This window comes from Callithrix jacchus, chromosome 1 (genome assembly GCF_049354715.1).
Source record: "Callithrix jacchus isolate 240 chromosome 1, calJac240_pri, whole genome shotgun sequence".
NCBI classification, from domain to species: domain Eukaryota; kingdom Metazoa; phylum Chordata; class Mammalia; order Primates; family Cebidae; genus Callithrix; species Callithrix jacchus.
The window spans coordinates 144,201,145-144,224,259 of record NC_133502.1 but is presented as its reverse complement, the minus strand read 5'-3'; the positions used below and the strand labels follow the sequence as shown (position 1 = coordinate 144,224,259).

Here is a 23,115-nt window from a genome sequence, read left to right as displayed (position 1 = left end):
TTACTAAGAAGGTAACATGTTTTAAAACATTAACTCACTGAACAACTGCATGAAAACTACCATGTCTCTGCCCCTAATAACTATATAGGTCCTATTAAGGTCAAATAGTTGATCTTAGTCAAGTTCCAAACAGAGCAATGCAAAGGCAGTTTAGCAGTCTTAGTACTTTCACAATATAAATGGATAGAGTAAGCTTATTGAGTATGTAACTTGTACAGTCACACATGGGCTTGCTCTCTCAGAAGGGGCCTCTACTTAGTTGAATGGTCCTTTGTTGCCATCTTGAAATTTTTAATGACTTTAAGCTTGTACTCTGTAGATGAAGACCAGCAGGACAATGGAGCACAAACTGAGAAAATATGTCAAGTATCAGCATATGCACTAAGCAGCTGGACTGGCTGCCTGGGTCCAAATGTGAATATCTGAGACAGACCTGGACACCATAGGGAACTCAAAGAAGTGGCCAGGACTGAGCCCAAATTGGCAATGGCAATGGCAATGATGGCAGCAGCCCAAAGAAAGAGGAGTAGCTCAGCACTGGGAATATACAGGGGAAAGTCAAAGTACCCATATTTCCCAGGAATCTATCCTAGCAGTATATGCGCAAATATTAACTCTCCAGCCTAAGGATCAGGACAGGAAATGCTGGCACTCATAGAGTAAAAGCTTTGTCAGCATATTATTGCAAAGTATCCAAGTCATGGCACCAAAAATATATCAGAATTCATCAAGGTATTTAGAATCTCCAGTTTTATGAACCATTGCAACATTGCAAACCAATTATCAATAGCTTTAGAAAGAGAAATTGAATATAAAGATTGTCACATTTGGTTGAAGAATATTTTTACATGAGGACTTGGATGAACCAACTGTTAATGAGAAAAATTAATGTTTCCATATACCTGAAGATATAGAGGCAGGATGCACAGACAGACATTCTGAATTATATACAAGTCATGAAGCCATTTGGATTCTTGTATAGCTTCCAAGTTACAAGAAATAGCAGAAAGAATATTTAAATACCACTGTATAAATTTGCATTTAAAATTAAATTTACACACAGAACTAATTTGTATAGTTAAAGCGTTCAGAAAAATTGTTCTAAAAATTACCTCTAGATGTTCTAAATTTAGATTTTGAAATAATTTATCAGAAATTTATCCTAATGTCACAGCCTATATAATGTTCTTAACAGGGGCATCAGTACAAGGTCCTTCCTCAAAATAAAAAATCATCAAAAAATATTTGTAATCTTGCACTTGCCAAACATAACTGACATTACTTCCAATTATATAAATTAAAAATGAAACTTCATAAAAGTATAAATTTTGATGACTAAGAAATGAATTTGCAGAAAAAAGACCTAGAAAGCTGTGTAATCAAGATTTCACAGTGATCAAGTATTATCTATATACTACCTTTTATAAAATCATGGCACCGACAAACATAATTTTAAATTTGTGTTGTTACTTCTTTATTGCTATTAACTCTACCATGTTTTCCTTCTTAAAAAAAAAAAAGCTTTAAACATTAGTACTCTTAACTATTCTTTCACCCTTGCTTTTTGAACAAAGGCCTGCATTTCATTTTCATTCACACTGTATCCCACAAACTGTATAACCAGCCCTACCATCAGAGGCTAATCCAGGTGTTTTTTGTTTGCCCCCATTTTCCCCCCCACATGTTATACTAATTCAAGTTTCTTTTTGATGCTTGGCTATTGTCTTAGAAAACTCCTCTGCTTTCTGAAGGCCAACTTTAAACAGACATCCATACCCTACCTGTTTTCTTTAACTTATGTGCTGCAATCCTACAATCCTGATCTTAAAAGCCTGGGGTTTTTTTTTTTTTTTTGGTAGTTTTCAAGCATTTAGTTCCCTAAGTTTACTCATCTTTAGAAACCTGGTTTCTTTTTTTAAAAATTTATTTATTTATTCATTTTTATTGCATTTTAGGTTTTGGGGTACATGTGCAGAACATGCAAGATAGTTGCATAGGTACACATGTGGCAGTGTGATTTGCTGCCTTCCTCCCCTTCACCCACATCTGGCATTTCTCCCCATGCTATCCCTACCCAGCTCCCCCCTCTGTCTGCTGTCCCTCCCCTATTCCCCCCAATAGACCCCAGTTTGTAGTGCTCCCCTCCCTGTGTCCATGTGTTCATCACCCACCTGATTGAGAACATGGCGGTATTTCATTTTCTGTTCTTGTGTCAGTTTGCTGAGAATGATGTACTCCAGATTCATCCATGTCCCTACAAAGGACACGAACTCATCGTTTTTGATGGCTGCATAATATTCCATGGTGTATATGTGCCACATTTTTCCAGTCCAGTCTATCATTGATGGGGAATTGGGTTGCTTCCAGGTCTTTGTTATTGTAAACAGTGCTGCAATGAACATTCGTGTGCATGTGTCCTTATAGTAGAACGATTTATAGTCATTACTGGGTATATATCCAAAGGACTATAAAAGCCTGGGTTTTTAAACATCTATTTTTTTGCTTTTCTTTCCAATTCCTCCAATATGTTACTAAAATATTGACAATTAAGCCCTTAGAACAAACTTTTTTTTTTTTTTAAAGAGACAGGGTCTCACTCTCTCACCCAGGCTAAAGGGCAGTGGCAGCCTCAACCTCACAGGCTCAAGTGATCCTCCCACCTCAGCCTCCCAAGTAGTTAGCTGGGACGATAGGCATGTGCCGTGCTGTTTTTGTTTATTCCCTATATTCATCCAGTCTTTAAATCTTACCAGATCTCCTTTGATATGCCTCTTGAATCTGTGTCTTAACCCCATACTGACTGTGATCACCCTAGACAGGATCCTGGAAATCTACTGTGAGGAGATATCTTAAACATTCTCTGTATAACAACTCATTTGATCCTCATAAAATCCCTGTAAAGATCTGTAGAGGATAAGCTGATGTAAAATGGTCCTATTTTACAACTGGAGAAATGGAGGAACACACATAAAGAACAGTGCTCAAAGTCATGACAAAAGCAAACTGCTCAAAGGGGGTCTGATGAGATGTCTTCCATTACACATTGCTATCTAGTTTCGTGAGTCCTCTAATTTGCCATAAAGCTTTCCTCAGATAAATTTCTCATCCAGGGCTTTTATACTTACTAACTAGAACACAAAGTATAGTTCCTAATCTTAAAATTTTAGGACCAGCTATCCCCTTTGGCCTAATAAAGTTTTAATCTATGCTGCTATAAATGCCTGAGTCAGTGAAATTTGTAGAGAAAAGAGGGTTTATTTGATTCATTCTTCAGAAGGCTATACAAAAGAAGCATGGCACCAGCACCTGCTTAGCGTCTAGTGAGGGCTCAGGAAACTTAGAATCATGGAAGAAGGCAAAGGGTGAGCAGGCAAGTCACATAGTGAGAGAGAGATTAGCAGTTTTCAAACTTTTAGGTCTCAGGATCCCTTTATATTCTGAAAAATTGAGAGCCTCAAAGAGCCTTTGTTTACTTGGTCTGTTACTATTAGTATCTCCCATACTTGACATTAAAACTAAAAAAAAAAAAATTAAATAGTTCTCCACTAATTTAAAAATAAAAAATAAAAGTGACGCTTTCATGAAAAACAAATCTATTTTTCAAAATAAGAAATGAGAAGAGTGGCAATGTTTTGTATTTTTCAAATGTTTTCCATGTCTGGCTTACAGTAAATAGTTGAATTGTCATATCTGACTCTTTATTTAATCTGCTGTAATATGTTGTTTTGATTAAAGTATGTTCTGGGAAACCAGAATATGCTACCCCAAAATAGGAAGGATTGTTCTACTGAAGGTAGTTATGAAGGAGCAGATGCAAGAAACCTCTCTGCCCTCCATTTGCCTAAATCAAGATATACATTTGCAAAGACAAAAGGTATCCTGCCCACCTCCCTACTAGGAGGAACAAAGGTTAACCACTGAAGCCAACTTTAACCTGGAAAGGAATCCATATTAATAAGCTTCACCAACTAGCCTTTACCTGCAGTAATGATTTCCCCTTTCACAATTTACTACTGCTACAGATTCAAAACCCTTTTCCACAGCCTTGTATTCTCTAAAACGTATTGTTCTTTGTTGAAAATGCTCTATGAACTGAATTCAAAGCCACCTTGAAAACTACTAATTCCATGGCTGTCTCCCATGTGTATATAAAATATGCACGTTAATAAACTTGTCTTTTGTTATAAATGTTCATATTTAACTAAGAACCTATGAGGTTTGAAACTAATTTTCCCCTATAATATGAAGATAATCTGGCATTACACAGTTATGCAGCTGAAAAAGAAAACAGTATTTGAATTGCTTTTTAGGATACCTGTGGATACTGTTCTTTCACACTACACCAAAATTAGCAAGTGAGTTTCCTAAAGGTTAGTTACAATGTAAAATCTAAAACTGGTCTCTCTTGGACAGTGAATGAATTTTTCACTCATGCATAATTTTGTGACATAATGAATGGGTCATGTGGAAAATAGGGGTTCACCGAGTTTTGTTTTATGTGTATAGTACTTCCCATTTCATCATATAGAATATTCAAAGACATGTACTAAAGTATTGAGGCTTAATAAAATTACTTTTATTGCTTCTTCAATAACATCCCTAAGAGGAAACTAGCTAGCTTAAAAAAAAAAAAACTATGGGTATGTAGAAACAACATATTGAATACTATGAGGTTTGATGTAATTGCCTTCAAACCAGCTGTTTTATTCCTTACTCCTTACCATCAGTTCAAATGTCAACACAATGAAAAAGGTAAATAATTTCTTAGTATTATTATGAAAACAGATCTCACCTTGAAGAAAGGGACACTGAAAGGAACTAGGGACTCCCAGAGGTACACAGACCACAAGTTGAGAACTACCATTGTAGGTTGTTGGCTAGTACATAAAGAAAGAGTACATAAAGCAGCACCACACTTGGAATGTGTTTTTGACGATTTGGGAAAAAATGAAGATCCATGACCTATCATAACTTATAAATTCTGCTGACTCATGAATGTGAATGGCAGATTCTACAAGGCTGTTGTTTAGAAGCTAGTAACCAGTCAGAAATGGCATTTTATCCTAATTTCATCAGGTAAATGCTGGAAGCATTGTTTAAACATTACATTATTAAAATGTCACCTGCTAGAGTTGATCTGAAGAGGACAATTAAAAATATCTGTTGGAAGAAAATATGTTACATGAGAAGAAGTAAAGAAAAATCTGTTATAGTGATAATAATTAATTTAGGATTTTGCAAAGACCTCCGGACAATTCCCTCAGCACTGTTAAGAATCTGTGACTGGGCAAAGAAGCTCATTTGTTTATTTTTTCATTTACTGCATTCTAGACCCTACCATGAGTCATCTATAGTTCCATTTTGATAAAGTGAATCAAGACAAATTGCTAAAACCAAATAATAGGTTACTCATGGGCTCCCAAAGGGCTGATAGAGCACTACCATGTTCATCTATTGATATCTACTCCATTTTTTATAATCTTTCCCACCTAAGTAGCTGATTTCAAATGCTCAGTGTTGGCAAATATTAAAATACAATAGCCCTCTGTTATCAGTGGGTTCACTTTACACAGTTTTAGTTACCCATGGTCAGCTGTAGTCCAAAAATATTGAATGAAAATTCCAGAAATAAACAATTCCTAAATTTTAAACTGCATGCCATTCTGAGAAGTGTGACGAAATCTTGCACTGTCCTCATTACGATGTGAATCATGGCTTTGTCCAGCTATATACCCTATCTACCTGTAAGTCACCTAGTAGCCATCTGGGTTATCAGATGAACTGTCGAGGTGTCACAGTGTTTAAGGTCAATAGTAGTCTAACACTATGTCATAATGCTTACAATGCCTACATCATTCACCTCACTTCATCTCATAATTTCACATCAACACAAGAAGGGTGAGTACAATGCTACGCTCACATTAACTGACATTACAGTATACTGTTATAATGCTCTATCTTGTTGTTCTATCTCTTATTATGCCTAATTATAAGTTAAACTTTATCATAGGTATGTATGTACAGGAAAAAACAACGTATATAGGGTTCAGTACTAACTGCAGTTTTAGACGTCCATTGGGAATCCTGGACTGTAATCCCTAATGATAAGAGACTACAGTATAAACATTTCTGGAGGCGCTTCTGATACTAGTTAACGGGCATCAGCAGTGGCAGCAATGTGAGTAGTATTAGTGATTATTTGAACCATCATTTACATGCATACCATATGTTACAGTTTTCCAGGTACAGGTTGAGCATCCCTACTCCAAAAATAATAATAATAAAAAACATTTTTGAGCATTGACACGGCATTAAAAGGAAATGTTATGCTCAGCTGTTAAGAATATAATACAAATATCTCAAAATTTGAAAAAAATACAAAAATCTAAATCATTTCTGGTCCCAAGCATTTTGGATAAAGGATACTCAACTTGTATGTACTTTCACATAATCTAATTTCATGAATGTAATAATTCTTAAAGCAGGTAGAGATCATCTTTTTATAGATAAGCAATCTTTTTATAGCTAAGTAATAAACACATTCTAGTGGGCTTAAACCCAAACCCTCTGACACCATTTTTTAGTGTTCTTTCCTACATTCTATCATTTGGAGCTCTCTAGTCATTACCATCCCACTCTCATCTTTTCTTTTTTTCCTAGGAGTCTGGAATGCTCAAAATTACTAACAGCCTTCTCAATTTTCGCAGATAAGATTCAGACCAATATAAAGGGTAACAGCATTTAAAAAGTTCCCAACTCTTTGCAAATAAACACCAAAGGGAACAATTTCCATTAAAGATTATCATTTTTCTTATGTCAGCCAACTCTCAAAATTATCTTAAACTAAATTTGTTCAGCAAGCATTTGAGAGCCTCTTAATGTATGTTAGTTGGTATCAGATTTTTTAAAACCTGCCAGTTCTTCATAAAATGAAATTCACTATAACAAATAAATTGTGATTATTCTGGTTGTACCTTCTCACCGTAATTGCTATATACCTAAAATATAGGGATTGATCTTCACTGACACCATCATTATTAGTAAGTTTTGTTATGTATTACAATCATTAATATTCCAGTAACACTCATTTATTACTATTGCTAACATAATGCTGGAATCAAAAAGTGCTTTGGTTCATGTTATAGAAAAATTTAAACAACTGGCAAAACTGAAATTAGCTTACTGGCTCCTGATTTCCAGTATAAAATTGTAAGTGCACATGTAATAATTTACATACTTAAAAATACACATTGATAGGATGGTTTGATTGTATAAAAGGACTATCTTTAAAAAGTCAACTTTAAGCTCTATCAAGAAGGTAACATTCATATAAATACTTGTGAATCATAAAGACAATTTTTTCATCTTTGTTGTGATGACATGTGGTAACTACCAGATGTGTAACATTTCCTCTCATATTCATGTTACCTGTAATGATTCAAAGACCAAAGTGATAGGAAGTCTCTGCTGAAGTTTACAGTAAACTTTTTTTAAATGTGTGTATCTCCCTTGTCCCACTGTGTTTGTGTTACATAGTCATTTTAAATAAAAATGTATGAAATGTAAATTAAAATTTGTTCTTTTCTTCTTCGAGGTCATTCGGTTTATCATGTTTCAGTCACATCTGTATCATTTACGTAGATGAAGAAAATTATAGATCAGTAGAATAAAAATAATAAAGGACCATAAAATGCTATGTCAATTTTTTAGATTTACCAAGATTCATTTAAAAAGCAATGTAATTAAAATTTGCATTTACACTACAATCTGTATTCATAAATCCCAAAAGGCCATTCTCATCATCAGTGATACAGATGTATTTTTCCCTAAATCCTTTAGATGATCATATAATAATTTTCCTTAAAAAAAAAAAAAAAACTATGATGATAAAAGAACAGCATAATTTAATTACTATTCTTCAGTTGTTCTTCAGGAAAGAAAGAGAAATCACTTTGTGTTGATTTTTAATAAAAGTTCAATTTTCCAAAAAGAAAAAATGTTTTCTTGCCAAAACTATAGACCTTTTGGAATCTTAGTTCTAAATTTCACTAGATTCATTAATTTTTTTGTGACAAATGCTTTTATTTATGGAAATATGAGTTGTTGTAAATGAAAATGACTCAGCTATATATTAATGAAAGGAAAGAAACAGCCAGCTCATTTTAACATAAATTTGAAATTTTCCAGTAAAGGTCTGAAATTAATTTAGAGTCAGAACTTTTAAGTGGAGGTATGAGAAGATGTTTTAAAGCCTGGCTCCACTTGAAACACACTAATTTTTAAAAGTTACCTTTAACACAAAATAATTCCATCGCAGATTATTAGCTCTTGAATACCAGTATTGATATTATGTTTGCCATCACTTAATGTTATCCCAACAGGTGAGAAAGTAATATTAAGCCAAAATCAGCTCTGGCTGACATAAGGGTGACTTAAGTTGGGTTGATGGTAATGTAAGTTAAAATAATAATTTGCAAAGTTATTATCATTTCGCCTTAAATGTTAGTTATATTTCAATTTTCACTTTTACATTAAATAGAAGTCTCTGCATTTTCCTAGTGATGGCAGGTGTCTACTGTGTTTACATTTTATATGTGACTATGAGTAATTCCTTAAAATACCCAGGTGACAACAGAAAAGATGAAATTAAAGGATTCCAAAATTGGCATATTAAAATCATATTCAAAGTATATTAAGTATATTAAATTGAGACCAATGATTGTTACACTATTTTGGTTATGGCTCATTTGGGATGCATAATTTTACTTTTGCTTTAGGCAAAAATTAAAGATAGATTTCATAAATATTTGGGAGTTCTTGGTCACAACTCTGCACTCAATGCTATCTACTGTTTCCAGGTAATTACTACCATATTTTTAAATAAGTTACTTAAAATCTCAAAGGGAAAAAAAACTATCCACCTTGGGATATACTAGGGCAGCTTCACAGCAAAGGAACATCAACTCAGAACTGTTCAAATGAGAAGTTTTTCAACTCATTTTCATAAATCCAATTTATTCACAAAAATTTGGTATAGTTTATAGCAAACCATAAAGCCTATATATAAGAGATATATTATTAAATGGTATATTTTCAAGAAGCGGGTTTTAAAAACTTGTAAATTAAAATAAGTCTATGTTTTATGTATTTAAAAAGGCAGGGAAAGAACAAAGGGAAGAAAACAGAAAAAACTAAATTAAAAACACTAATGTAAGCTAATACTGCTTACATATGAACATCAAGATGCCAAGGGACCCAATACAATCCTCAGTTTAACATTTTCAATGGCACAGCCTAGTGATCACACGATACTGGTGATACTCTCTAGTTACCCCTGGCAACCTTTCTCAACTGTAACGATGCTACCCTACAATAGCTTTCACTGGGCAGCTTTCTCTTCACTTAGCTGAATGCTCTGGGACCATCTGCGTCGGCAAGCATAAAAGGCCAGCCTGCCTGTGGGCCCGTCACTCTGAACACCACCTCTCTGACCCTGATTAAATACAACTTTCAATCCTTTTTGTCCTCCCTGTTGACTTCTCCTATTAAGGGAGCCCTTTGACAAAGAAAGCGGAAGAGTGGACTAACTGCCCCCAAGAAAGGTGATGTCTGATACTGCTCAACACAAGGATTAGCAAGCCAATACATAACAAAAGCAAGTTTTGGGGGAGGGGAGAGGTAAAGAAAAAAAAATGGTTTTAGCTAGAGCTTTGACTAATTCAGTAGGTACACAATTCAACAAATAGCTATACAAGAGGACTTCTTTGATAGAAATAACTATAGCAGAACAATAATTTGGAGAGATACCTTTCAAGATCTTGACATAAGACCATGACATTGACAAAAAAAACACCAGATATTTGTTTTCTACTTGATTTTTTTTAATTAAAGAGGAAACATAGTTGAGGGACAGGAAAGATTGCTGGAAAAAGTGAGAAATGAAATAAAACCACAAATAAACCATAATTATACTTGTTTCATTAGAAAGGTTGCTTGGCTTACTGAACACATTAAATTGACATCTGAGTTTATACAAAGGTAGAAAACAATTCCAAAATACTACAAAGAATCATTTTTGTAACTCACCATGCCTAGACTGAAAGAACTTCAATTTGAAACAACTGGTTTCACAGGATGAAGTCCTTTTAATAAAAAGAACACATTTTAAAACTTCCAAGTAGATGGAAGCTTATCAACACCATCCAGTTCTATAAGGTAATCAGAACCCACCAATGGATCTGCTGATCAAAATTACCACTTTTAATAAAACCATCACTTTACAAAGTAACTCATAAGCTTTCCTGTCCCCATATCAGGCCAGCTAATAAATGAAAGGTCTGTTTGGCTTGATCAGCAAAGCAATTAAATAATGCAACCTCGTAATATACCTTGAAACATTAATGAAAAAAATAAGTAAAAACGAACAAGCTAAGGAACTCTATTCAGAGCTACTTTAAAAGTCTGAAGTCTAACATAAAACCTGACTGTACGTTATTCAAAGAATGGCCAATAAGCCTAGAAAAGTCAAGTCACAGAGAGAGAAGAGAGTCTGGGCACAGTGGCTCACACCTGTAATCCTAGCACTTTGGGAGGCAGAGGCAAGTGGATCACCTCACGTCAGGAGTTTGAGATCATCCTGGCCAACATGGTGAAACCTTGTCTCTACTAAAAATACACAAATTAGCCAGGCATGGTGGTGGTCATCTGCAATCCCAGCTACTTGAGAGGCTGAGGCAGGAGAATCTCTTGAACGCAGGAGACAAAGGTTGCAGTGCACTGAGATTGCGCCATTGCACTCCAGCCTGGGCAACAGAGCAAAAACACCCATCTAAAAAAAGGGGGGGGAGAGAGAGAGAGAGAGAGAGAGAGAGAGAGAGAGAGAGAGAGAGAGACTCCCAAGACACATAAGACTTCCTGTGATAAAACTAGGAAAACCCTGGACAAACTGGGACAGGTTGGTCATCCCAGGAGAGAGGTCACATATATGGAGAAACTATTACGTGCTAAACACTATGCTAGATTCTTTCATGGACCTTAATTCACTTACTCTTCACAACAATCCTATAAGGAAAAGAATTTTTTTAAATGAAGAAGTTATGCTAACTATGAGGATAAGTGATCTCTACAAGATTGCACTATTAGAAGAATAGGAATCAAAATCTGAGAGCTTTATCTGCAAAGCACATGTTTCTATCACAATACCATATTGCCTTTCTAGGAGTTAGGTAGGAAAAATGATGGAGCCATCATTTTCCTTCAGCACAAAATTTAGCAAACCCAGAAGTCCCACATTCTACACATCTCTGATTATGTTGTATTCCAACAGAGCTATAGAGAAACAAAACAGTACTTGATTGATCATATAAATTATGGTGGAATCTGAACTGAAAGAGTGCTGAACATTTTAGAAAACCTGTGTACAAAACATGCTGCTGGGAACAATTCTTTATTGCTGGATTTACTGACTTACTGAGGCTGGGAATTGGCTCGTACAGGGAACGAAGTAAACTCTATGTTTGGTACAGAGAATGGGATCAAGGATAGAGAATAAGAACTGTGCTCCACAGCAGGATTCAGATATTCGGATATATCCCTGGAGGACATGACCATCGTCCCTTCTGAGGTCCTCCGATGTACCCAGTAATTCGCACTACCAAGATACTGTCACTACAATAAATGGGATCATAGACTCACATCAACAAAAGACCATTTTAAGAAGCAAAAATTTGGTTGATGTAACCACCTCCCTACCTCTCCCACATTTCCCTTTTCTAAGGGAAAAGGACAATATTCAAGGTTATGGGAAGACAATGTTCAATAACAAAGAAACCGAAGAAGGTATGAGATATGCACAAGTAACTAAAATATTAATAACTAAGTTGTTGTAAAAATTTTATGTCATCACTCGTTAGAGTAAGTAGGGAAAGCTTTACAAAGGAAGTATTGGTTGAGCTGGCTTTGAAGGCTGGTTGAATTTACTTCTGACAGATTGACATGAGACAAAGCATTCCAGGTAGAGATATATGAGCAATGTCCTAAGCAGTAAAATCAGAAAAGTATTTAGTACCTGGCTATCATCTAGCACTCATAATAAGCTTTTACTTGAATTATGGCATGCTTATTGATTCCATCATGGTGTCTTCAGGGATTCACATGAAGGCGCCTAGCAGGGTTCAGCTATATGCAGCACGTAGGTATCCAAAAAAGGCCTTTTCCCTGCCTTTACTGAATATTCTTTTTAATAGGTTCTAAGCACTTAGAAGGGTAGGGCAACTAGAGATCCCTGGCTGCCAAACAATGTTATTAGGTAGGAAATGTGGATTAACTGAAGTTGTAGAGCCTAAAACAGTATAAAAGAACATTCTGTTTAACTTCCCAGATAATACAGGAACCACTATTGAAACACTCCAGACAGGAAATTAAAATAACTGCAATAACATTAATTTGCAATTTTGAATTATTTTAATGTTTAAACAGATTGCACATCTAGAAGCAAGGTGGTTCTAATAGGAAAAGTTCTAGCTCTGAAACAAGCTGACTTTACCTTCTGACCCTGTTTGTTCAAAAATAAAATTAGGTTAATACCTGTTCTGACTACCTCCTCTGAGAACTATAAGGGTTGTTGGAGAAGACATGTCGAAGTATGTAAATATTAAAGAATCATACAAACATATTCTACTATTGTTTATTCTGGCTTATATATAAAACACTAAAATTAATTTTAATAGATTCATACCTAGATAAAAAAGTGGAGAAACAATAGGGTTTTTTTCCTAATAAATAGGCAATACTCTTCGGATTTATGACTTGTCTTAGTGTCAAATGAAGAAAATATATCCTTTATTTATAGCTTTATTTATTTGTTTATTTTACTATTTTGAGACAGGGTCTCACTTTGTCTTTCAGGATAGAACACAGTGGTGCAATCATGGCTGACTGCAGCCTTAACTTCCCAGGATCAAGTGAACCTCCCACCACAGCTTCTTAAGTAGTTGGGACTACAGGCACATGCCACTGCACCTGGCTAATTATTTTTTATTTTTCTAGAAATGAGGTTTCCCTATGTTGTCCAGGCTGGTTTCAAAGTCCTGGACTAAAGTAATTCTCCCTCCTTGGCCCTTCCTGAAGTGCTGAAATTAAAGGTGTGAGCCACTGCACCCAACTTCCAACTTTATTTCTTATCGAAACTGGGCCAATGGCTTTTAAGTCTTAATTTCCTTAACTGCTATACTGCAAATAATTTTCAGAAACTGTACAACATTCTGGTACTGATACCAAGGCACCAAGAACAGAGTTAGAGATGGAGTATTCAAGTTTTAAATAAACTGAATACATTTTTAAAATGGTGTAATTCTTATCTAAGTACAATTGAATGCAGTAAGGTTACAGATCTCTCACTGAAATGTTTTTTTGCTTTTTTCTCTCTACCCAGGTCCCTCTTCAAAGTTTTAATTTGTCACTCACTAGTGAGCAATCAAAGACTTTGGGAGTTCCTAGATATCACTACATTTTTTTAAAAATTGGAGAACAACAACAAAAATACCTACCTCTCTTCACAAAGCTGAAGTGAGGTGTGAAGGGCTACTTGAGTTAAAGAATATAAAATCCATAAAGTACATTTATGTCTACCTACATATGTTATCTAAAAAATCTGAACTCACAGAAGTAGAGAGCAAAGTGGTGGTTACCAGGAGTTTGGTGGAGAGGCGGTTGGGGAGATGCTTATCAAAAATAACAAAATTTCAGTTAGATAGGAAGTTCAAGGTATCTGTTACATGACATGGTGAGTACAGTTAATAACAATAGAGTATATTCCTAAAAGATTGCCGAGAGTAGTTTTTAAGTGTTCTCATCACAAAAAAACAGGTATGTGAGGTAATACATATGGTAATCATCTCAATTTAGCCATTCCACAATATATACAGTCGTCCCATAGTATCCGGAGGTTCCAGGATGCCTCACTACCAAAATCTATGGATGTTCCTGCAATCATTCCTGCAGAACCCATCAATACAAGAAGTTGACCTACAAATAATGTATTTTCCATCCATGGTTGTTGGCTTAATGTGTAGATACCGAGAGCCAATTGCACACATTTCAAAGTATCATGGCATACATGCTAAATACACACAACTTTAATATAACAACTTTAAAAAGGGGGAAAAAATACCTAGTTTTTTTCCTGTCCCAAATGATAGTCCACATTGGCCCAGAGATTACTACACTAGTTTTGTAGGAATGTTTTTAGTAAATGTACTCTTCATTACAGTTAATAATATCCTATACTGGTATAGTACATTAAATATTTCACAATGCCTTTACAGCTCAATCATGATGAATTAGGTAACGAAATCATTATCATATGTTGATGATGAAGATGGAGAGCCCTGAAGACCCTTGTGGACTCCAGTGGGTTCAGTTAACATTCTCATGCTGATTAACTTCCTAATCTATATATCTAACATCATTCTCTCTTAAGCTTGGCTCTATATTCATATATCCAGTTCCTTTCTGGACGCCTCAAATTAGATCGTCTACAGGCACTTCAAATCAAATGTTAAAAACTAACTTCATACTATTCCACTTTCAAACTTGATTCTCCTCTAGTATTCACTATCTAGAAGAATGGTACCATCACCTCTCATATATTTTCTAAAGCAACCAGTCTCTTTAAGTTTGATCTTGCCATCATCTGCCCTGCTATTCTCCACTCTTCTGCCAAACTGACTTCTAAATTGTAACTATGATCCTGTCATTATCTTACTAAAAAACTCTGAAAAACTCTTGAATTTTCGGACATCTTATAAATCCCTTCATAGTCTGGTCTCACTTTACCACTCTAAACTAATCTCTCGCTATTTTCCATTACCTTTAAACCCTATGGTCCGGCCACACCAAATTATACATAAATCTCTGACACAATAGCAATTGGGCTATATACCTGCTATTCTCTGAACCTGCAATACTCTCTCTCTTCGAGGCCTTCCTCTGTTTAGCTTACTTTAATTATTCTCAGGTCCTAATTCAGTTTTGGGAAATCAAGTAAGATTCTGGAGGAAAGAAGTCTTGGAGAAAAGAAGTCTTACCTGATTTCCCAAAAGTGAATCCAGAGTCCTAGGCATTTCCATGATGTCCTATATTTTCATCTATCAAGGTACTTGCCCTTTGTATTGTAAGTATCCATTTATGTGCCTGGCTGTCTCTTAGGCTGTGAGCTAGTTACTCCTAGGCAATACCACATTTCTACTGCTGAACGCTGTCCACTGCACAGGTGGGTGCTCAACGATATTTTGCTGGATTGAATTTAGTTTACTGTTACATGGCTTCTAAGAAATGGTTTGCTTATCTAATAATTTGCTAGTTTAGTTTAAGATTATAATTTCAACTGTTTAAATGTAGATTCCTTTATTTCAATCTTTTAATTTTTAAAAATAGCTTTTTAAAAATATTAGGATATTGAACATTAAAGAAGAGTTACATATTCTTTCTACTGAAGCATTTCAAGGAGAGGATGAAACTCTGAAACTACTGGCTATAACTGTATTTAAAAAATAAAAATAAAGTTTATCTTTAAAGTTACTCAGTTGAAAAAAAAATTAAGTTACTATGCCAAAAATAAAATTTTATCTAAATTTATCTAAAATTCTACTTTGCACTCAGAATCTGACATATTACTGTATCTGAAAATGAGTCTTTTCTCCAAAAAATTTGATTTTTTGCCTTAAAAACCAAATTATTTTCTAGAATATATCTCCACTTTACCCCATAAAATCAGTGAGAAAAAATGATTTATATATTCATATGATATATTAAAAGAGGATTTGATTCACCTTATAGACAACTTTTCATCTAAGTGAGATATAACTATCATGTTTTGGTAGGCTCCTTACTGGGAAGTTAGCTATTATAAATTATTAAATGGAACAAATGCTTTCCACCATTCCTCACTACTCACTTAAAAAAAAAATCCAACACTGAATTCTATTCCACAGTGAATATATATTAAAAATACACAGTGGCCCTCCACTAATCAATCATAGTAGAACTCTCATAACAGCCATAGCCAACAAACAGTGCAAAACATTCACCACGTCTTTTTGGAACAAAAAGAAAAAAGTGAAAATGATAGGATTACTTGGGTTTTAAGAGGAAAAAACTGTCTTGGCAAAAATAATTCATTATCATTCACCCCCTCTTAATAAAGATTAAAGGCCTCCCTCACTTGCAGAGTTTATTATAAATTAAATCATATTTAAAAATATTGAGTTAGTTGCCTTTTAAAGAACTCATATGGATAAGCTATTTTAAAATTAACTGTTTTATAAAATAAATAAACACTCATCTATGTAATTAACTGGGCTGTTTTAAAAACCATTATGCCTAAAGCAAAACATAACTCTTACTACACTATGATATATTCAGTAGAAAATACAAGATGCTCTAAATAAAAAATGTTTCTATTTAAAAAACGAGGGCTGGGACAGCCTTTTTCTTTTTCTTTAAAAGAAGACATTCCTGCACAAGAAAAATTCACTTAACTTTACTCCATAAGTACTTGACCTGTACCACAAAGAAGCTCAGGCTTGCAAAATGGCTAGTATGAGAAGTAAAAAGAGTAAGTTTTTATGTCGAGCTGGGCAGTAACAATATGGCATTACAAAGGACCACTGGGAGATAATAAACATACTAAAAAATGCTTGATTTAAGGTAACTCCTTATTGTTTAATGAAGTAAAAAATGAATAAAATGAGACACAAGATGTACAGAATAGAAAATCTGGAGACAAGACAAACTCTATGGTCATATCCACAGACCATACAATTTTGCAGCAAAATGTTATTACTATGTAAAAATCCATTGTGTGATTCTCTTTGTGAATTAAGCAATGAAAACACCGGAAGGCTAGCTAGACTAGTTAATGTTTCCATTTGAACTCTGATCAACATTTTGCTGATACAGTTGTATCTACAGATTGAAAAGTGTTTTCCAGGTTTCAGTTGGCTGTCTGGACAATTTTTTGTTGTATTCAAATCAACGTCTGAAAAGAAAGCATTCTAACTCTTGTAGCATAGTCCACAGTGCAGCTTGAATTGTTCTATGGCTTTGTAAATATTTAGTATGTGTGTATATAAACTCAGTTTTAACCCTGAAAGCATGGATCTTGAATACTACGTAGTGCTTTCTGTGGCACTTAAAATTGACTAGTAAATTACAAAACGGTAGTTTTAAAAACTGAGAAAGCAATATTAATACCTCCTCTAAAATGAGCTCTTTTCAAAAAGTAAGATTTTGTCAAAAATGAACAGTTGGATTAAAGAGTTGCCAAAGCATGTAGCCGGCAATACTCAATGTTAAAATAATTTCACAATATTAGAGTGACCAGATGATCTACAGATGTAATTTTAAAACAAAGGTTTAGAATTTTCCAGAGAAGGCCTTACTAAATACTTAAAATCTGTTTTCATAATATGCTTAAATTTTATAAGATAGACCTATGATATCAACATAAAACAAATATACATAAATTTCAAACGGCTTATCCATGAATTCCTTTAAAAGCTGCAGTATTTGGATATCATAAACGTCGCTCAGAAATATTTCTGTATTTCCTGCCATAATTCTTAACTATGTTTTGGATAAAAAACTTAAATGTTAATAATAATAATCTGAGCTTTTTGGTTTTCTAAAATGAAAGAAATATGCTTTAAAAAAAAAGAAATATGTTTCTCATGTCATAGATAGGTATACATATATGATTCCCAAGATTCCTTTTCTCTCATGGCAATTCCAGATGTGAGGGTCAAACTTGTCACTGAATCTGGCTTTCCTTAATACAAAACCATTCACTGTGCTGATACAAAGAACTGATTGCTTAAGTTCAAATATACTTTCATACTCTTGTCTAACCATACATAAATCTTCTAATTTGAAAGCAATTCTTAACAGATAAATTAATATGTAAATGTAAAATGTAAACATAAAATACACAATTTAAAATAACTTGAGGCAGCAAGCTCTAGATTTTCATTAGTATCTCAGCAACAATTACAATACATTTTTAATAAGAGCTTCATATGTCACTCTGTCAGCTTGGCTTTATTGTATTAATACAGGGATATGTACTATCAGAAAGAAGTTCAAAAGCACTATCTACATAGAGTACAAATTTTGATATAAGTAGTTGGTATTACACAGCATTAACAATTCAAATAACAACAGAAATACATATTGTGGACAAGACTGCATAAGCAAACATTTGTTCCACAGCACCATCCCAACTATCATGGGAAGCAAAGAAGTGCCCCATACATATAGCATAGAAATTAGATAACCAAAACTCCATGGATCCATTTGTAACTCTCTAATCAAAGCTAAACATCACATACATTTTCATTTAACTTAGATGATAAAGAAAAACTCAATTTCCTCTGAACATCATTTGGCAGAAAGCCAAGCAATAAAGAATTTGACATTAGTTTGGAAATTTTAACAGATTACATGTAGATTATACCAAAACATTTTCAAATGTTAATCATTTTATTTAATACTAATTTAATACAAATAAGCAGTTATGATTTCCTTATTTGGCAGACAAATATTTAGAATGCTATTGGATGTCCCATGTACCTACTCCTATAACAAAAGCAAGTTCATTATTTATTCAGATGGGAGAAAAAATACTAATAGAAAATCTGAGGAAAATATCAGCACCACTAAGATAAATCAACACCAATTTTAACAACAACAACAAAAAACAATGGTGCAATCTTTCAAGAAGAACTGGAATTATATATTCTGAATGATCCTAAGCTGATAAGCCACTGACTTAGGGGAGAGCTCTACTGACATCAGCCACTTTCATTAGATAGTCAGCATCTTATTTATCTAAACCTGGGGTGAAACATTTTATTACAGTAGTCAATTTGGAAGTTATAAAATTCTTTTATTGGGGGTTGTTATTTGGGGGGTTAGAGTAGAGATGTAGCTAAGAAAATCAGTGTAATCTCCAGAATGAACAGCCTGGCACTTTGGTATCTCACTGGGCATTCAGGAAAGCTTTACTGTAGAAAGCAGGTTACCGTTTATGATAGTTGTATTTTCTGTGTTATCTAGAGAAAAACAGGTTCATCCATGCAAAATGGACTGTTTTAGAAGATATTGCTGCTAAAATGAAAGACTTTTCAAAAGGAAAAAGTGATTATTCCAGATGAAATGAGAAGCTCCAATGTCAACCTCACTTCCTGAATCAGCAAAAATCAAAGCTTTACTCAGAATAGGAAATTGGAGATTTTCTTTTAATTTACATATCTTTTTTGCTGAGTATGTTTTAGCTGAAATATGAGAGAACTTCTAAGAGACAGCACTTCTCATTTCCAATCGTGCTTTGCTATGGCATTATAAAATACCACTACTTGGAGCTAAGAAGACATAAATTTTACTAGCACTAATGTAGAAGAATCAACAGTTTAAGTCAGAAACAGCTTTTCATTTGTAACATTTTGTTATATACTTATTACCCAGGTCACTACCATACCAAGTACTTAGCTCTAAGTAAACATTTTAAGTATGACTGGGACATATCTAAATAGCTAAAGGTTTGGCACATTATAAGCAAAATTCTTAAATGAGCATCAAAATAAAAAACAAGAAAAACATATTTGACCCAGATACCTTATTGTAATGTGCACACTTATTATGTATATAAATCCTTTTATTAATTCAGAGGTCCAAGGGTGTTAAGAGGCCTAGATTAAACTCAGAAATTATTTTGTTAAATGAATTGTTACTTTTTAAAGGGGAAATTTTATTTAATCCTTTATAACATTTTGATAATAGTATTATTATAAATCTGAAATATATCCACATTATTGACAAATATCTGTCTTTTAGCTCTTTCTTTTATGTCAATATTTTAATGTATATTCAATGTTTTTCATCCTAGTTGGGTAGCTTCTTCTTAACAACAATAAACACAAAATGACAGCCTTTTAGCTAGAAAAAAATTTTTTTGTTGAATTCCGTCCTTTTGGGAGAAATGACGTAAAGTATGCCCAACCCTATCCCAACCTTTGCTACTCTTGCTGCTTCTTTTCCTTTATCGTAGGAGTTGAAGTATGAAATGTGGTCAGATTTTCTCTATTTAAAGATTGTTTTAAATATTCGTGAGTGTAACAAAATTATCTTTTGGTTTAATCTTAAGTGACAAGAAAAATAAAAGATTTCTTATCCACAAACTTTAAATAGCAATATTTTATTTTATCTGGCCTTTATATAATACCTTACCAGAATTCACCCTGTAACCATTACCAATAGGTGTAACCGAAATTTTTTTATCTGCCTTCTAACACACAACTAATTAAATACTAGGTTGACATAGTTAGAATTTGGGCAATTTTCTTTTATTGACCTCTATAAAAATTCTCTAACAATACATAATGGCACATAAAACATTTAAATGTAAATTTAATATTCTGAGAAAATAGATTAAATTTGTAATAATCTAAAGCCAAAAATATATACTGAGTTGTTTTACTATAAGAAAAACTGGACCTGAACAAAAAATAAACACCAATCATGGGAAAGGTAAGTAATTAAGTTTTTAAAGATTTTTCTGTATTCTCTTCACATGAGACACTTATAAGGAGTATTCACAGACTCAAATGTATACTGCCCCAAACCCTCAACCACAACAGACAACCTTCTAATGTTGTGTAAATTAAAGCCCAGGTTTTACGTTGATCATTATTCTAATAATTGGCTTTTAATACACCATTTTGCTATATAAATGCCTCAGCAGCTTACTCAGGGAAACTGTCAAACATTTTCCTTTTTATTTTAATGTCTACTGACCATATCTGAATGATTCCCATACATTTTCATTCAATATTGATATTAAAAGACAAAAACCGCAAAAAGAAAAAGTCTTTGTTTAAAAAGCTTTAGGAACCAATCTCACCTTGAACTAAACATACAGGTAAAACACAATGCAGTTAAAAGGCAGTGTCCCAAATATACATGCGTAATGGACATCAGGGTTATAAAATGTAGAAAACCAACTTCCCCAACTGTAAAGGGTTTGAACAGGCCAATTATTTCAAACCATCCTATGATGAATCATCACTTTTTCAACAGTGTACAGAGATTAAGGGATAACCAATAATAAAAAATGACAGTGTGATGGCCTAGCCTTATAGAAGCTGGTTTTTACAGACCGAACTGAGATATATCTGCTGTTTTCTAAGGCAGTATCCATGCTTAAAACCCTCCCTCTCTGCCTTTGTCCAGTTCTTTTACTAGCAACCAATTGCTTTCTTTTGGTTCAGCCTAGTAAAAAACTCAAAGGACTAGAACATGAAGGTCATCTAGGTCTACTACGTAGATGAACAAGCCAACAAAGCAACATCACAGGGCAAAGAGCAAAGGTGTTGTAATAAGAATCTAATACCAACAAAAAGAAAAATCAATATTAAATAATGAAAAATAGTAAACACTTAGGATTAAAAGAATGGCTGCTTTTGCTTTATGTAAATATTTAGATAACGTTCTTTTAAATACAAATTGAAATACTAACCATTTAATAATTATTTTTAAATTAAGTGAAATACATTCTGCAGTACACAATAATAACACAATGACCTACTGGTTAGGAAAAATTATGCTTACATTTATGTGTAAGTAAGGGAACATTGTAAATTCTTTGGCTTTTTATCTGTGTAGAACACTGACATCTCCAATTTATTGTATTGTTCTTGAAATTTAAAAGCAAAATGAACCACAACTATAGTCTTAAGTTACATGGCAGAAACAATCAACATGCAAAATAACCAGAGAATCTGTTTACTTTTCAATCGTATGTAGGAAGAATGAAAATAATTTCATAATTATTTATAAAAAGCTGCTTTTCCAGCTTTTGTTTTTCCCTACTACAACTTTGCAACTATTTCCTTTTTATGTTTTCATTGAAATCATAATGTTAATTGCTGCCATCACATTTATTCAACAGGCCAAGTCTGCAATGGGCAAATGGGATTCTGATGATTTGAAGCACAGAAAGAAATAGTTGAAATGATCAACCAGGTGAGAAACAGTCTCCTGAATAATAGCAAAAGAATGCAATTTCATCTAAGCAAAATCAAAACCAAATTTTCCCTTCCATAAAAGATATTGTTAAAAAAAAGGTGGACATCAAGTGGATCAAGAAACACTTATTATTAAATAGTTTCTTTGTAACACAAAAAAACTTATTTACTAAGGTTTCTTCTTCCATTTCCTATTCTCCTCAAAGAATATTGGAACACAAAGAAAAAGAAACCAACAGTTAAAATATACTTCTGTTAAAGGAAGAAAATTATTTAGCAAAACAGTGCAATATAAATGTTTTTACATATCATGGCAGGTGTTTTCCAAAAGGGCTAAATCACCTCAGAGAAGCATACCAAAAAATTCAGGAATACCGTCAAACAAGCAAAAAGTTCCTACTTCATTTCTTTTTGCATGAGATGGAAAAGGAAAGCAAAAGTAATGTTACAGTAGTATTATAAGACAGTCACTAATAAATCTGGTCAATCAGGGTAGGATCAGTACTGACATGTCAGAGCAGATGCTATAAACAAATCTCTCCTTTCTTCAAGAGTGCTAATCTCAACACAAAAGATCATGGCAGAGAGAAGTCAAGACTCTGATATTTCTGTTTTCTAACCACCAAGGCAATTAGGGAAAACAAAACAAAAAAAAACTCTGAAAACTAAACAGGTGAGATTTTTACATGTTCATAATAGATGCAGTATGTTGATTCAAAGGGTAATGAGATAAAAATGGGAATGAGTTTTGCCAACCTCCAAGAATTACAGATAGAAGGGATTACAATCCCATTGTTTCCTTTATATGTCTCCTCTATAATGCTGTGATCCAGCAAATAGACAAATTAAAATATCCCAATAATCTAGTGCTACTAAGGCCTGGCTCTAATACAATCTCCTTTATGAAGTTTGTCCTTACTGTTTTCCTGAGAGAAACTGATTTTGCTCTCTTTAATAACTCTTGTATATTAGACTTGCATGTCGTATCTCTTCTAAAGGTTAAAAAGCACTATGAAGACAAGAACTATGCCTTATT

The 23,115-nt window shown here is 33.8% G+C and overlaps 1 protein-coding gene and 1 long non-coding RNA gene across 26 annotated transcripts in view; one reads left to right on the top strand and one right to left on the bottom strand.

The window, feature by feature from the left end:
* The window catches only part of ZCCHC7 (zinc finger CCHC-type containing 7), a 264,591-nt gene that overhangs the window by 90,931 nt on the left and 150,545 nt on the right, over positions 1 to 23,115 (bottom strand). The gene's annotated exons all lie outside the window — the stretch shown is intronic.
* LOC118143050 (uncharacterized) overlaps positions 5,882 to 23,115 on the top strand; it is a 50,098-nt gene continuing 32,864 nt past the window's right edge. For 2 of the 5 annotated variants that reach the window (XR_013535429.1, XR_013535433.1), the window contains exons 1-2: positions 5,882 to 11,838; positions 22,004 to 22,077. This is a non-coding gene — a long non-coding RNA (uncharacterized LOC118143050). Of the gene's footprint in view, positions 11,839 to 21,876; positions 22,078 to 22,631; positions 22,753 to 23,115 lie in introns of those variants that run through there. The other 3 variants (XR_004727129.3, XR_004727131.3, XR_004727127.3) reach the window with 3 other exon arrangements.